A 14479-nucleotide genomic window follows, 5' to 3' on the forward strand; every position below is an offset into this window, starting at 1 on the left:
CTTCATGGAGTAATGTCTGGCATTTTAAAGCCTCGAGGTAATGGGGATTCAACAATGTGCGGAGCACATGGCTCCCCATCTTCATCCTTTGAATTAGAGTCTTGGCTTTGTCTCTGGGACATCTTTAGCATTATCTTTTTCAAGGCTCTCCAGCTTTGCATGGAGAGAATCATTGTTGGCATTTTGTGCCAAATATACCCCCTGGTTCGACATGGCTTCTCACCTCTGAGCATTCAGATTATCTTGAATGTCTGATTGTGGGTATTGCCGAGGGAGGTGCTCGCTCTTGTGGTAGCCATCCTCAGGGAATCCTACTTCTGTCTCCCTATCAGACTCTACGCTATCATTGTTAACCGAGACATTGATTCATTGTTCTCAGTTCACGGAGACTTCTCTCATGTTGGCTCCTCGCCCAGGGTTTCCCTGGGGTCGTTGAGGCATAAAATACTCTCCTCTTTCAAGCCTGACATGATCAGTCACATCACGTCTGGGCGGAAGGCCCTGGGTTCTGCGAACATTGTGGACCTATCAGTTTTCCTCGAACCCTATGAACTTCTTAGGGGAAATATGCCATTATTAGGACAACGAGGGGCTCGCAAGCCCGATGAGTCCTTTTTTGTTTGTGGGGAGCCTTGTCCTTATCTCTCCTATGGACTGGGGGCACGATTGGTACTTCAGCAGGGTGCACAGGTGGCACGCCAACTGATTATTCTTGAGTCACATCAGTGGGGTACACAGGTGGCACACCCGTTAGTTCCACATGTGTCACTCCCGTTGGGTGTGCAGATGGCACACCAACTAGCTGACCAGGTGGTACTTCGCCCTTAGGGTCTACTTGCAGCCCCCTGAGCCGCCAAAGTGGACTTCATGGCATTAACCACCTCTTGTAAGGCGAAAAATTTACCCTCTTAAGCCTCCTTCTCCCGTTATTGGGAGGCACCTTGGCCCTTGAGTGGCACCACTTCTGGTGGCTCCTCTGTCTGGTACGATTGTGAGTATTCACTTTCTTAGTTGTCTCAATCCTCACCATTGTAACTATCAATACTAGCCACCTCTGGATTATCTGGTGGAGGTGGTCAGCTTGGTTCTCCTCCAACAGCAGTGGTGGAGGGACTGTCACCAGGTAGATACCTTCTTGTGGTTACCATTGCTTCAACTCAAGCTTTCTTCGAGCTCTCATTGAAAGCACCAAAATGTTGAATAACAATTTCTCTAACAATTAATTAAAACAAAGCTTAAAGAATTAAAATTTGAGACACGATATTTTACGTGGTTCCGTTTGTGAATCAATCCTAGTCCTGAGTCATGTGAAGAACTTGCAAATGCTAAGCTCTTATGGAGATTTTGGTAGTGTTTTAGCGTGCTCTGAAAATAAGAAATGAATCAGGGATCCTTTACAAAGTGTGCCCAAACCCAATTTATAGATAGATGGGGGAAATTAATTTTCTAATGAGGGCTAATTATAATTATTCTCCCTTAATGGGGACTCAAATATACAATAAATGATAAATTCCTCCCATCAACGAGTTGATGGGCCCTTGCATATCCCAGTGGGCCTAGTAGAGAAATTCCAACCCTGTACATTATTGGGGAACAGGCTCCTGACAGTGTCAGGAGGGTAGCGGCACATTTTCCCATGTCAGGCAGCGTCGTGAGACATCCTGCTTGTCATTTGTACGGGATCGACAACATGATATGGTAAAAGGAAATGCCAGAAGGCTGCTTGTGGTCCAAGGCCACTGTGCTTGACACTTGTCAACTCTACTCCATGCCTGGAGGATGTGAACAGAAAAAAATTCTTGTACTAATACTTGGAACAATAACCTGGAACATGGTCCTCTGGAAGTAGCATTCTTACGAGGACACACTCCTCTGGTGGTGGTGAACTGTGATTGAAGGCAAGTCTTACCTCCCATGGAGATCGAAGCAAACTACATTTGACTTAATTAGCTTCTGTGAATACTTAACTACTATTTAATGTGTGCCACGTTTCACTTGGTGAAAAAATGGAAAACATTAACCAAGTGAGGGAATGTTTAAATTTATTAAATATAGAGATTAAGTAGTATTGCATAAGGTAGTGTAAAACACTTAATAGTTTTTACTTAAGTTGAAGTGAAAATATGAGTTTTTATTTTAGGCATTAATAATTGAAATTTATGGGTCAAAAGTGATACAATGAGGTATCTAAGAATCCCTTAATAGTTTGGAGTCATTTGGAGGTGTCTAAGAGTGATTTTGGGCACCCTAGGCTGTGGAGAGGCGACATGTTGCAACCAAGCTTGCAACATGTCACAACAAGGCGTAAAACCTAATCCAAGATAGAGGACAGGGGACATGTTGCTTGTCTCAGGATTTAAATTACGAATTTTGGCTCCAAAATGATGTGTTTGAAAGCTCTAATCCTATTTGTTAGACTTAATGACAGTGCCTACACTATAAAAGGGGTCTTTTAGAGTTGAAAAGTTTTGATCACACTTTTCAACTCTCTCTCTCTCTCTCCATAATCTCTCTATCTCTCTAGCTCTCGAAGATCATAACTTTTCTCAAAGAAATTCATCAAGAGAGTGCTTGTCTTGAGAATTTCAAAGGCTTGTTCAACCTAATTCCCTTTCCTCTTAGAAAAAGCCTCAAGCACCAATGGTGTGCTAAGAAATAGAGAATTTGGACAGCGATACTCCTCATGTATGAGCCTTCAGGTGTTTCTCTCTCAACATTGATTTTACAAGTGGTGTTCTTTTTTTCGTCATAGATTGGATTTCGATCAACGATTTGCATGTGCTTTCTTTCTGAATTTTTTGGATTTTAATATTGTAAGTATAATTTGGAATCTATCTAGATAGGTTGTGTAAATTCACTCTCCCCCAAATTGTGGATATTATTGGTACTTATTCTATAATATCTATGAATGTGAGGTACATGAGTCAGAGACTCTTGTTTGGTTATGATTCTTATACTAGTTATAATATTATTGTACTAAGATTTGATTACTTTAGTTTTAGACTCTATTGGCCAAAGGCAAGTTAGTTGCTCTTTGATTAGGGGGCCAAAGGTTTTGTTTGTTTTAGAACCCTAATCAGGTTAGACTTGCTTCTTTGCTTATTTTTCTACTGCTACAGGTATGAAGAATATTATCCATGTGGTTTGCTTGAGTGCTTTTGCTTTTGTGTTTGTAGATTGTCTTACTAAGCAGTATCACTTACCAAGTTGTTTATGTGTTGTAGATAAGAATAAAGACTAAGTGGAGCAGTGAGCGCTGGAGTTTTCTCTCCTTGGTGTACATATGGATCGATCATGGGGAGATATATATTTCGTTATAAACTTATGGCTCAGTCTAAGACTATTTTGGTTTAAAAAGTTGTTACAATAAGAGGATATTACAATGCCATTCATGCATGCATGAAGGGTAGATTTGAACTAGGCTAGGGAATCCAAAGTTCCTAAGGGTTACGTTAACTTTAAAATCCTCTTTGCATGTGAGTTGGGTTCCAATGGGTTAAACCCTAAATTTCTTCCTTGCATGTGTTATATTTTTAGATAAACCTACTTTTTTAGAAAGATTAAATGATTTTAAGCTTTTGAAACACCAAAAAACATTCATTGTTTTTCAACTTATGACCTTCACAAAAATGTTATGCAAATCTGTTTTTGAAAAGTTAGTCTGGCCAACAAATTGGGAAAATATTTACATGCATGAAAATAGATTTTTTCTTCTTAAATATTTATGGTATATTCTTAGCATCTTAAATTAGTAAATTGGAAAGTTTTGGAAAAATATAATGAGCAATCTGAGTTATACAGTTTTTGCAAATTGATGATTCAATCTAGAAAATTAGGCTTTGACTATCAAACATGAACAATGACTTTTGACTAATCAAACTATTTTTTTTTATTTCTAGAGGAAACTAACTAAGATTTGTTTGTAGTTTTGTAGTTATAAATTTTGCAAGCTAGCTTGTTTTGGAGTCCAATGCCCTAAGTTAAGATTTAGATTTCAAAAACAAAAATTGAGTGAAGATTAATTTGTTTAATTGAGAAGACGGAATTAATGGATTTTACAAATATGTTTTTCTTAAAGTGGTTTTAAAATATAGAGTTTTTGTTCAAGAATCAAATAAATACAACCTATGACTTTTAAATTATGAATTGGCATTCGTTTAATTGACGAAATGGATTTTATAAATAAATGCAACAAGGGTTAGCTTCCTTACATCAGTGACTTGAGCTCATAAAGCATAGGTTGTGTAAATTTAAGGTTTTCCATGGAAATCTTCGTAAAGCATGAATTGAATCTAGGCATGATTCATGAAGAATCCATAATTACACCAATCCTTGTCTATGCCTAGAAGCTTGGACACAATTCTTCTATGGAGAGTCGTCAAATGGAAACCTTTTTACTCCTTGTTAGACCTTCACAAGGCATAGTATGCCTAGAGATCCTTCACATGTAGATCTAGAAAATGTATGAGACCTAGATAATCCATGGCATAACCATGACTCTAATGACATTGGAAGAGAGATGGCCAAGGCTCACGTCCCAAGTAAGTAAGAGAGGTCGAAGCACATAATGCGTCAAGACTCGAAGACTTACGACAAAATTTCATAAAAAAATTATCATCCACCTAGGTAGTGGATAGTTGAAAATCTCAAAGGGAAGAGGCACCCTCATCTCAATACCCTTGGGGATCATGTTGTCAACTCGATCTCAAGTGAAAGTACTGTCAGTCACCTTAGTGTGGCATGGCCACATGAGCATGATGACCCTAACCACCATTCAAATTTATCACTGCTCAATGGTGACTTCATTTGGTTCGTTGTTAAAGTTGTTTATCTCTTTTAATAGGGAGTAAAACTCCTCCTCCATGACCCCAACATCAAAGTTACTATGTTCTGCAACATGAGATCGAGCTGAGCCTAATACCAATGGTACATTGCATTTCTTCTCATCATAATCTACTGTTTAGGGGTCTCTCGGGAAGGAGACCATTCAATCCTGGCCGCAATTTTCTAGGGATATTAGTTGTGAAAATGACTAAATTTTTTAATTTGTTGCACTTGTATATGTTTTTTTTACTGCAAAAGTCCATGACATTGTGTTTTTGGTGGGTGTTTAAAAAATATTAATGTTCCAGGATTTTCAGCCTACCGTCCATGTAAGCACCTAAGGACATGTGGCAATGCACGAGATATGCTTCTCGAGAAGTTCTTGAATGGGGGACTACCTGTAACACCCTGAATAGCCAAGACCGCTACACTGTGTGTTTATAAAGGTGCAGGACTTGCTAATACAGCCATTTAGTTAAAACATGTCACCGATACCACTAATGAACTAGGGTTAAAAGGTTTTGGTCACAAAAGATACACTTTATATAATTAAACAATTTTGCACAGGGGATCCCAAAAGAAACAGTGTTTGAAAGTTAGTTTACAAAATTTTTAGAGTACAACGACCGCTAGCCACACTAAGGCAAAACAGACTTTTATGGTCCTCATGTTCCTCTCTTATCCTCAACCGTGGCAGCCGAGCAGCTGACCATGTACATTCTGCCTTTAGAGCTCTCCGATTCAGGGCTAATCAAAATTGCCCTTGCCTTTACCTGCACCCGTGAGCCAAGGCCCAGCAAGAAAATATAATATCATAGTAAACAAATTGATAACAATTGAATAATCCTTAAAACATGTTCATACACCTAGGATACCACATTAATCACATAGTCCATAGACATAACTAGAGAATCAACAACCAACACTCAGCTATTCAGCATGACAAATCCATCAATCAATAATAATAATAAAATCATATGATAATCAGGGTCGACGCCCTTAGGTCGCACCCTCTATTTAACCCCACTGACTCCGGTCCACTTAAACTGAGCTCAGTGCATAATAAGTTGTCCTCAGCTACCAGTGGCTGAGCTGCGCCCTGTGCGCCAATGTAAACTCTGGCACTCTTAGGCCATTTGTTTACTATTCACATGGCGTAATACCATCCTTCATAAAGCATACAAAATAGGGAACCCTTAGTCCCATTATAAATTCACAACCGGGTGCAGTTTTCTTACCATTAGTTTCCGAATGTACTAGTTATGTGAGATGCCTCTTGACCAGGATCCATTTCCTGAGCCCCTAGCTTATACCTAGTCACAACCAAGACAAGGGATACCATTAATGATTGTAAAATGGTTTCCGAATAACACTCTAGCCTCCGGGACATCGAATTCCACCAAACACGGTAGTAGAATCGATCTCGAGCACCATAGGTTATGTTCCCGCACTTAAAAACTCCAAAAGGCTATAAGTGCCCTTAAAGGTCACGGCCCTTGAGACCCATGCTGTAGCCCGCCCCCTGAAACAGAGGCTAGGCCTCCCTGAACACAGACACTCGTCGCGGCCCTGCCCTTGTGGTGCTGCGGCGCTCCTTCACCTCAGACCCTTCCTGGCTCTTCCTTGCTCCGTAGGGTCGCGACACTCTAGAACAGAGCCGCGTCCCAGCCCCTCGAACCCAGAAAAAACACCATTTTTAACACTCAAACCTCACTCAAAACCATCCCAATTCCACAACTCAATTATCACAAAACTTCTAACACATTTCCAGCAACATAATCCGGCAAAACTTAGCCTAGAAACTCATCAAAATCCCACTTCAATCTCTGAAACCCAAAAGCTTAAAAAAAATCAAAACCACTCAAGAAAACACCAAGATTCAGACATTAGATCATAAATTCGAGCTTACCTCCACTGAAGAACCAATTCTCTAAGGAATTTCTAAGCTAACTCCCAAGTTCCTAGCTTCAATTCATTCTTCAATTTCAAAACCCGAAAACCTCTTAGAACTCAATCAAAACGACAGAATTTAAATAACCAAAAGTGTGATTCAAGTCTTACCTCAATCCGGGTTGAACTCCTTACTTAAATACTAAATTAAACTTCCAAAACTTCAGTTCAATTCACTGAGTTCCCAACCAAATTTCTTTAGTTTTTAGTGGTTTCCCTTGAGAGAAAAAGAGAGGAAAGGAAAGTGACAAGCTGAAAGGAGGAGAGGGTGTGTTTGGGTGTCTTCCAGTGTTTTATAAGCTTTAACTTATTCTATCTTTAGTTGATTAAGTCAATCCCGAGGCTTGGGGTACCAAAACGTCCCCGAGGGAAAAAATGGTAAAATTCCCCAGTATTCCCACCTAGGCTTCCTATCCTCAAATATATCTCCAAAATTTTATTTTCATAATTCGATAATCCAGATAACCATCTAATACCCAAAATACCCCTTGACTCGACCCAAGACAAGTATTGGATCCCGTTGTGACTTTCCCGCTAACTAGCTCCCTAGGATCACCTCAAGTCACATGATGCAGATTTACCCACATAATAATGTGATCCTCAAAATTATAACATATAATCACACTTACACCCTCAACAAGCTAAAATTAAAAATATACCCCTTTCAGCTAAACGGGGCCTATATGCATACTAATACTCGTAGAAATGCATCTTACATATACATTCATATAACCATACAAGCTTTCTTATCACATAATCATGCATTAAACTACTTAATTTACTCATAATCCAATCATGCCCTCCTGTCACACTAATCAAGGTCATTAAGCCTTATTAGTGATTTTGGGTTGTTACAACTATCCCCTCCTACTCAGAATTTCGTCCTCAAAATTTAGTTGAATAGCTCGGGATACTGATCCTGCATCACCGTCTTAAGCTCCCAGGTCGCTTCCTCGACCTTGCTATTCCTCCACAATACTTTAACTAGCGGAATCGTCTTATTCGTAGAACTTTGTCCTTCCGATCTAAAATCTGAATCGTTTGTTCCTCATAGGAAAAATCTGCCTGCAATTCCAAGTCCTCACAATTTATCACATGCGTCGTATCTGAGACATACTTCCGCAACATAGAAACATGGAATACATCATGAACTCCCTACAACGACAGTGGTAAGGCCAACCTATAAGCCACCTGTCCAATCCTTTCTAGAATCTCAAAATCTCCAATAAACCGAGGGCACAGCTTGCCCTTTACTCCAAATCTCCTCACCCCTCGCAGTGGTGAGACTCGCTGAAACATGTAGTCCCCAACCTGGAACTCCACGTCCCTACGCTTAGGATCAGCGTAACTTTTCTGTCTACTCTGCGAAGCAAGCATTCTGGCTCTGATCTTCTCAATAGCTTCATTTGTCTTTTGAACCATGTCTGGCCCCAAATATTTTCTCTCACCCATCTAATCCCAATGAATGGGCGACCTATGTCCTTAGGGGTCCAACGTCCTCGTTGGCCACATTTCTGATTGTCACAATCACACCCCCTTAGGGGTCCAACATCCCCGTTGGCCACATTTTTAGACAGGGACAAGGCTCTGATACCATTTTTAACGCCCCACATCACTATGGCTGCTTCCTAGAATGACAACTGGCCTTGCAAACCAACACGAGTCTTTCTAGCGTGCTTTATCCTCACTCGCACGCTTCTTGGGAAAACTTCCCAGAAGGTCACCCATCAAGAGATTACTCAAGACTAGCACGCTTAACTTTGGAGTTCTCAAGTGATGGGCTACCGAAAATAAGATGCATCTTGTTTGCATAGGTAGTACCTATCAATCCGTTTAAGCCATTCTTCAACTGTATAGTCCCATACCTACATAGTCTTAGAATCATCACACTTGACCTTCCCCAGGCGATGTGGGTTTGCACAATTTTTTACCCGATCTTTCCCTCTATGGATCATGGGATTCTGACTGTCACAATCACATACCCTTAGGGGTCCAACATCCGCATTGGCCATACTTCCGGCTGGGTCAAGGCTCTGATACCATTTTTAATGCCCCACGACTGGCCCTGCAAACCAGCACGAGTCTTTCCAGCGTGCTTTGTTCTCACTCGCACGCTTCCTAGAAAAACTTCCCAGGAGGTCACCCATCATGAGATTACTCCAGGTTAAGCACGCTTAACTTTGGAGTTCTAAAGTGATGGGCTACCGAGAAGAAGATGCATACTTTTGGCATAGGTAGTACCTATCAATTTATTTAAGCCCTTCTTCAACTGTGTAATCCCATACCTACATAGTCTTTGAATCATCACACTTGACCTTCCCCAGGCGATGTGGGATTGCACAGTTTTTTACCTGGTCTCTCACCCTACGGATCACGGGATTCTGACTATCACACGATGCTCTTGAAGATCCTTTAATTGACACATTCTGATATTATATACCATCTTCTCAAACGTTGGTGTTGGTAATGACTTTCTAAATAAGTCTACAAGATTGTCACTTGATCGAATTTGATGAACATCAATATAGTCACTCTTTTGAAGGTCATGTGTGAAAAATAATTTCAGTGAAATGTGTTTGGCAATATCTCCTTTAATGTACCCTCCCTTTAGTTGAGCGATACATGCAACATTATCTTGGTAGAGAATTGTTGGTACTTCTTTATTGGGTGTTAACACACATGTTCCCTGGATATGTTGTGTTATTGATCTCAACCATACACAGTCTCGACTTGCCTCATGAATTGCAAGTATTTCACCATGATTTGAAGAAGTAGCTGCTATAGTTTGCTTTATTGAACGCCAAGATATTGCAGTGTTACCACATGTGAACAAATAATGTTGTTGAGATCTAGCTTTATGTGGATAAGATAAATATCCTACGTTTGCATAACCAACAAGTTGTGACCCACATTTATTTGAATAGAATAACAATTTATCAATAGTACTCTGAAGATAGTGTAGTATATGCTTAATCCCTTTCCAATGTCTATACATTGGAGCAAAGCTATATCTTGCTAACAAATTACAGAAAATGCTATATCAGGTCTTGTGCAGTTAGCAAGATACATTAAGACTCCTATTGCACTAAGATATGGCACTTCAAGACCAAGGGGCTCTTCATGTTCTTCTCTGGGACGGAAAGGGTCCTTTTTCACATCAAGTGATCTAACTACCATTGGACTACTCAATGGGTGTAATTTGTCCATATAAAATCGTTTCAAAGAATTTCTGACATATGTTGATTGATGAATAAAAATTCCACCCTTTAAATGCTCTATTTGTAAACCAAGACAAAATTTTGTTTTTCCAAGATCTTTCTTCTCAGACTCTTTCTTTAGATATTCTACAACTTCTTAAAGTTTTTCAAGAGTTCCAATAATATTTAAGTCATCAACATATACAGCTATGATAGCAAACTAAGAACCTGATCTTTTTACGAAAACACAAGGGCAAATAGGATCATTGTGATAACCTTCTTTTAACAAATATTCAACTCAATTGTACCACATGCGCCCAGATTGTTTTAGTCCATACAATGATCTTTGTAATTTAATTGAGTACATTTCACGATGACTTGAATTATATGCATCAGGCATCTTGAATCCTTCAGGGACTCTCATGTAAATATCACTATCTAGTGATCCATACAAATAGGTTGTGACTACATCCATTAAATGCATATCAAGATTTTCATGAACAGCTACTCTAATCAAATATCTCAATGTAATTGCATCCACCACAAGAGAATATATCTCTTAATAATCAATACATGGTCTCTGAGAAAGGCCTTGTGTTACAATTCGTTCTTTGTATCTTACAACTTCATTTTTCTCATTTCTTTTTCGAACAAACACTCATTTATATTCAACAGGTTTTACACTTTCAGGTGTTTGGACTACAGGTCCAAATACTTTGCATTTAGCAAGTGAATTCAATTCTGATTGAATTGCTTCTTTCAAATTTGGTCAATCTTTTATATTTTGACACTCTTTAACAGATTTACGTTCAAGATCCTCATTTTCATTTACAATTTCTAGCGCTACATTATAAGCAAAAATATTGTCGACAACTACTTCAAGTCGGTCCCATTATTTTCCTATATTGACACAATTAATTGAGATCTCATTATTTTTAGTATTTCCAGGTACTTGAATCTCTTCAAGAGATTTGTGATTGTTTATGTCAATATCTCCCTCAAAATTATCAGCCTCTTCATTATGACCATACTAATTAATTGCTCCTTTTCTTTTTCAAGGATTCTTATCTTTGGAACTGACTGGTCTACCATGCTTCAACTGTGCTTTAGACTCATTAGCATATCGTCCTTCTAGGACTTTAATTCGAATTGGAGCATTTTCAGCTGAAACATGTGATTTTGTAATTTTCTTTGGGTCAATGAATGCATCTGGTAATTGATTTGTAATATTTTGCAAATGAATTATTCTTTGAACTTCAAGTTCACATTGACTTGTAAGAGGATCAAATTGAGATAATAATTGTGTGTTTCGTGTAATTTGTTTTTCCAGCTGTTTCTTTTCTCCTCCCCCTAAAGCTGGGAAAACTGTCTCATAAAAATGACAGTCAGCAAAACGTGTTGTAAATATATCTCCAACCATGGGTTCAAGATATTTAGTGATAGAAGGAGATTCGTACCCAACATATACTCCCAGACTCTTTCGAAGAACCATCTTAGTTTGCTGTGGTGGAGCAATTGGAACATACACTACACAACAAAAAATTCTTAAATGAGAAATATTCGGCTCCTGACCATAAGCCAGTTGTAATGGGGAGAACTTATGATATGATGTTGGCCTAATGCGCACAAGTGACGATGCATGTAAAATGGCATGTCCCCAAGTTGAAATGGGGAGTTTTGTTCTAATAAGTAATGGTCTAGCAATTAACTAGAGGTGTTTAATAAATGATTCTGCTAAGCCATCTTGTGTATGTACATAAGTAACATGATGTTCAACTTGTATCCTTGTTGACATACAATAATCATCAAAAGCTTGTGTAGTAAATTTACCAGCATTATCTAGACGAATAGTTTTTATTGAATAGTCTGAAAATTGTGCTCATAATTGAATTATTTGGACAAGCAATCTTGCAAATGCCACATTATAAGTAGATAATAAACAAACATGTGACCATCTGGTTGATGCATCTAATAATACCATAAAGTATCTAAATGTTCCACATGGTGGGCTAATAGGTCCACATATGTCACCCTGAATTCGTTCAAGAAATCCAAGAGATTCAATCCCAATTTTTACTAGTGATGGCTTTATAATTAATTTTTCTTGAGAACAAGCAACACATGAGAACTCATTTTATAAGAGAATCTTCTGGTTCTTTAATGGTTGACCATGTGAGTTCTCTATAATTCTACGCATCATAATTGAACCGGGATGGCCTAACCGGTCATGCCAAACAAGGAAAGATTGTTTTAGATCTGAGAACTTCTAGTTCTCTGTAACATGTGCCTCTATTGCACTTATTCGTGTAACGTACAAACATGAGGACAAAGCAGGTATTTTTTCTAACTTACACTTTTTTCTTGAAGCAATAGATGTAATACATAGATCTCAATATTATTTTCTTCAATTGTCTCGATATGATATCCATTACGACGTATATCTTTAAAACTCAATAGATTTCTTTTATATTTGGCAGATAATAAATCATCATCTATGATAGTTTTTGTTCCTGTAGGCATTAATATAATGACTCTTCCAGAACCTTCAATCAAATTTCCACTGCCTGATATTGTATTAACATTTGCCTTCTATTTTTGTTAACTTTGAAAAATATTTATCGCTTCTAAGTATTGTATGAGTTGTTGCGCTGTCCACTAAACATATATCTTCACTGTAACACCCTACTTCCTTAGAGTCTTTACTAAGTGAGTTAAAAAAATGTGCCATTAGCTCGCTAGCCGAGGTTTTAGGTTAAAAGTGTGATTAAACAAAAATAAAACTCGTTTAATATTATTAATTAAAAAGTTTGGACATTCATTGAAATGTTGGAAAAGTTACACAGTTGAGATCCCAAAATATTGTTTAGCGAATACTTTACAACTCAAAAATACAAGTAAGGTCGACCTAGGTGACAAAACAACCAACACATTACATTTTCCCCAAAATCACCCTGGTAGTGGCAGCCAGGCAGGCTGAACATGTACCCGTCGCTCCACACTCTCCGTACTCATGGTTGGTCAATATTTCCCTTGCCTTTACCTACAACATAGAGCACCAGTGAGCCGAATCCCAGCAAGAAAACTCAACACAAAACATATAACATATATAACAATCAACAAAGTACAAAGAAATAGCCAACAGGCTAAACACATAGTGGCCAACACCGTCCCAGGCGCTTTACCAGGCCCTGGGTCCGCAGTCTTCACTGAAAGGGTGGCTCCGGCACCCTAGGAGAGTCTTGCCCTAGCGGCCTGCACTCAGCGTGCTCAATGCCAAACCCTGGCCGCTTGCTGTACTCGGCTTCATGCCGTTCTCGGCCTTCGCCATTCCTGGCCTTTGCTGTTCACTCAAAAACATGCATCAGATAGCATAATATCAACATATATTTAAACATATACTAAACATAAACATTAGGGCCATGCCTTGCAATAAAAACAATAGGGCTACGCCCTGGACTACAAACAATAGGGCCACACCCTGCTCTATAGGTACAACAATTTCCTTACCTTTAATTTCAAGTGTTAGTTATTAGGCAAGCAACCACTACTTCCGAGAACGAGCATCTCTTGAGTCCTAGCAGTAACCTTGTCACACACCACAAGTAATGTTCTCATTACTACCCAGTTTTATAATTGATCCTCGAAACCAATCTTGCGCTCTCGGGACCTCCCATTTATCCACACGGGGTGGTGAAATCGTCCCCTGAGCCTCCTGGGACTAAGCCCTAAAAACACAAATTTAAGGGCTATGAAAATGGCCTAGTGTCGCACTCAGCCATTCAGGCATCGCGACACCCAACCAGGGCCCATGGCCTGGTTCATCCCAGCACTGCGGCTCAGAAGAACAGTGCGCAACACTCCTACGCGAACCCAGAAAATTGGGTTTTTCCACTATTTTTCCACGACCCAAAACCCCCCCAAGTCATGCCCCAAGTGCACCTAAGTCCTAAAGGGTCCCAAAACCCCAAATAACACTACATACATAGCATATATGCATCAAAACCCAATCCCAACTCACACCTAAACTCAATTTCAATAAATGGTTTAAAATTCTATAAAAACTTAAACCAAACCAGAAACTTTTCAAAACTTGAAGGAATCCTTACCTGTAGATCAGATTTTGACCCTAGGCTACCTCCAATGTCACTCCAAGCTTTAATCCTAAAATTCCCAAGCTTAAGTTCCACAAAACTTCATCCCAAAACCCAAATTCAGAACTCCATTTCACATTCCTCAAGAACAACATAAAAGACCCAAACTATAGAAATGAAATCCTTACCTCTTCTTAAATTTCAATATACCTAGGTGTGAATGGCTACTAATATCTTCCTCAATTCTGATTTCACTCCCAATTTCAGTCAAAAAATCCAGCTGCCTAGTCTTGTGCTCTCCTCCTCCTTCTTGAACACTTGAACCAAAAGACCTTAGAACTCTTGAAAAGCCTAGAACGTAAAGACTAACTTCAGCTATGGGTTTGTCTATTTTAGGGCCTAAATGATCATTCTACC

The sequence above is a fragment of the Humulus lupulus genome, chromosome 7 (genome assembly GCF_963169125.1).
Source record: "Humulus lupulus chromosome 7, drHumLupu1.1, whole genome shotgun sequence".
In the NCBI taxonomy this organism is placed as follows: domain Eukaryota; kingdom Viridiplantae; phylum Streptophyta; class Magnoliopsida; order Rosales; family Cannabaceae; genus Humulus; species Humulus lupulus.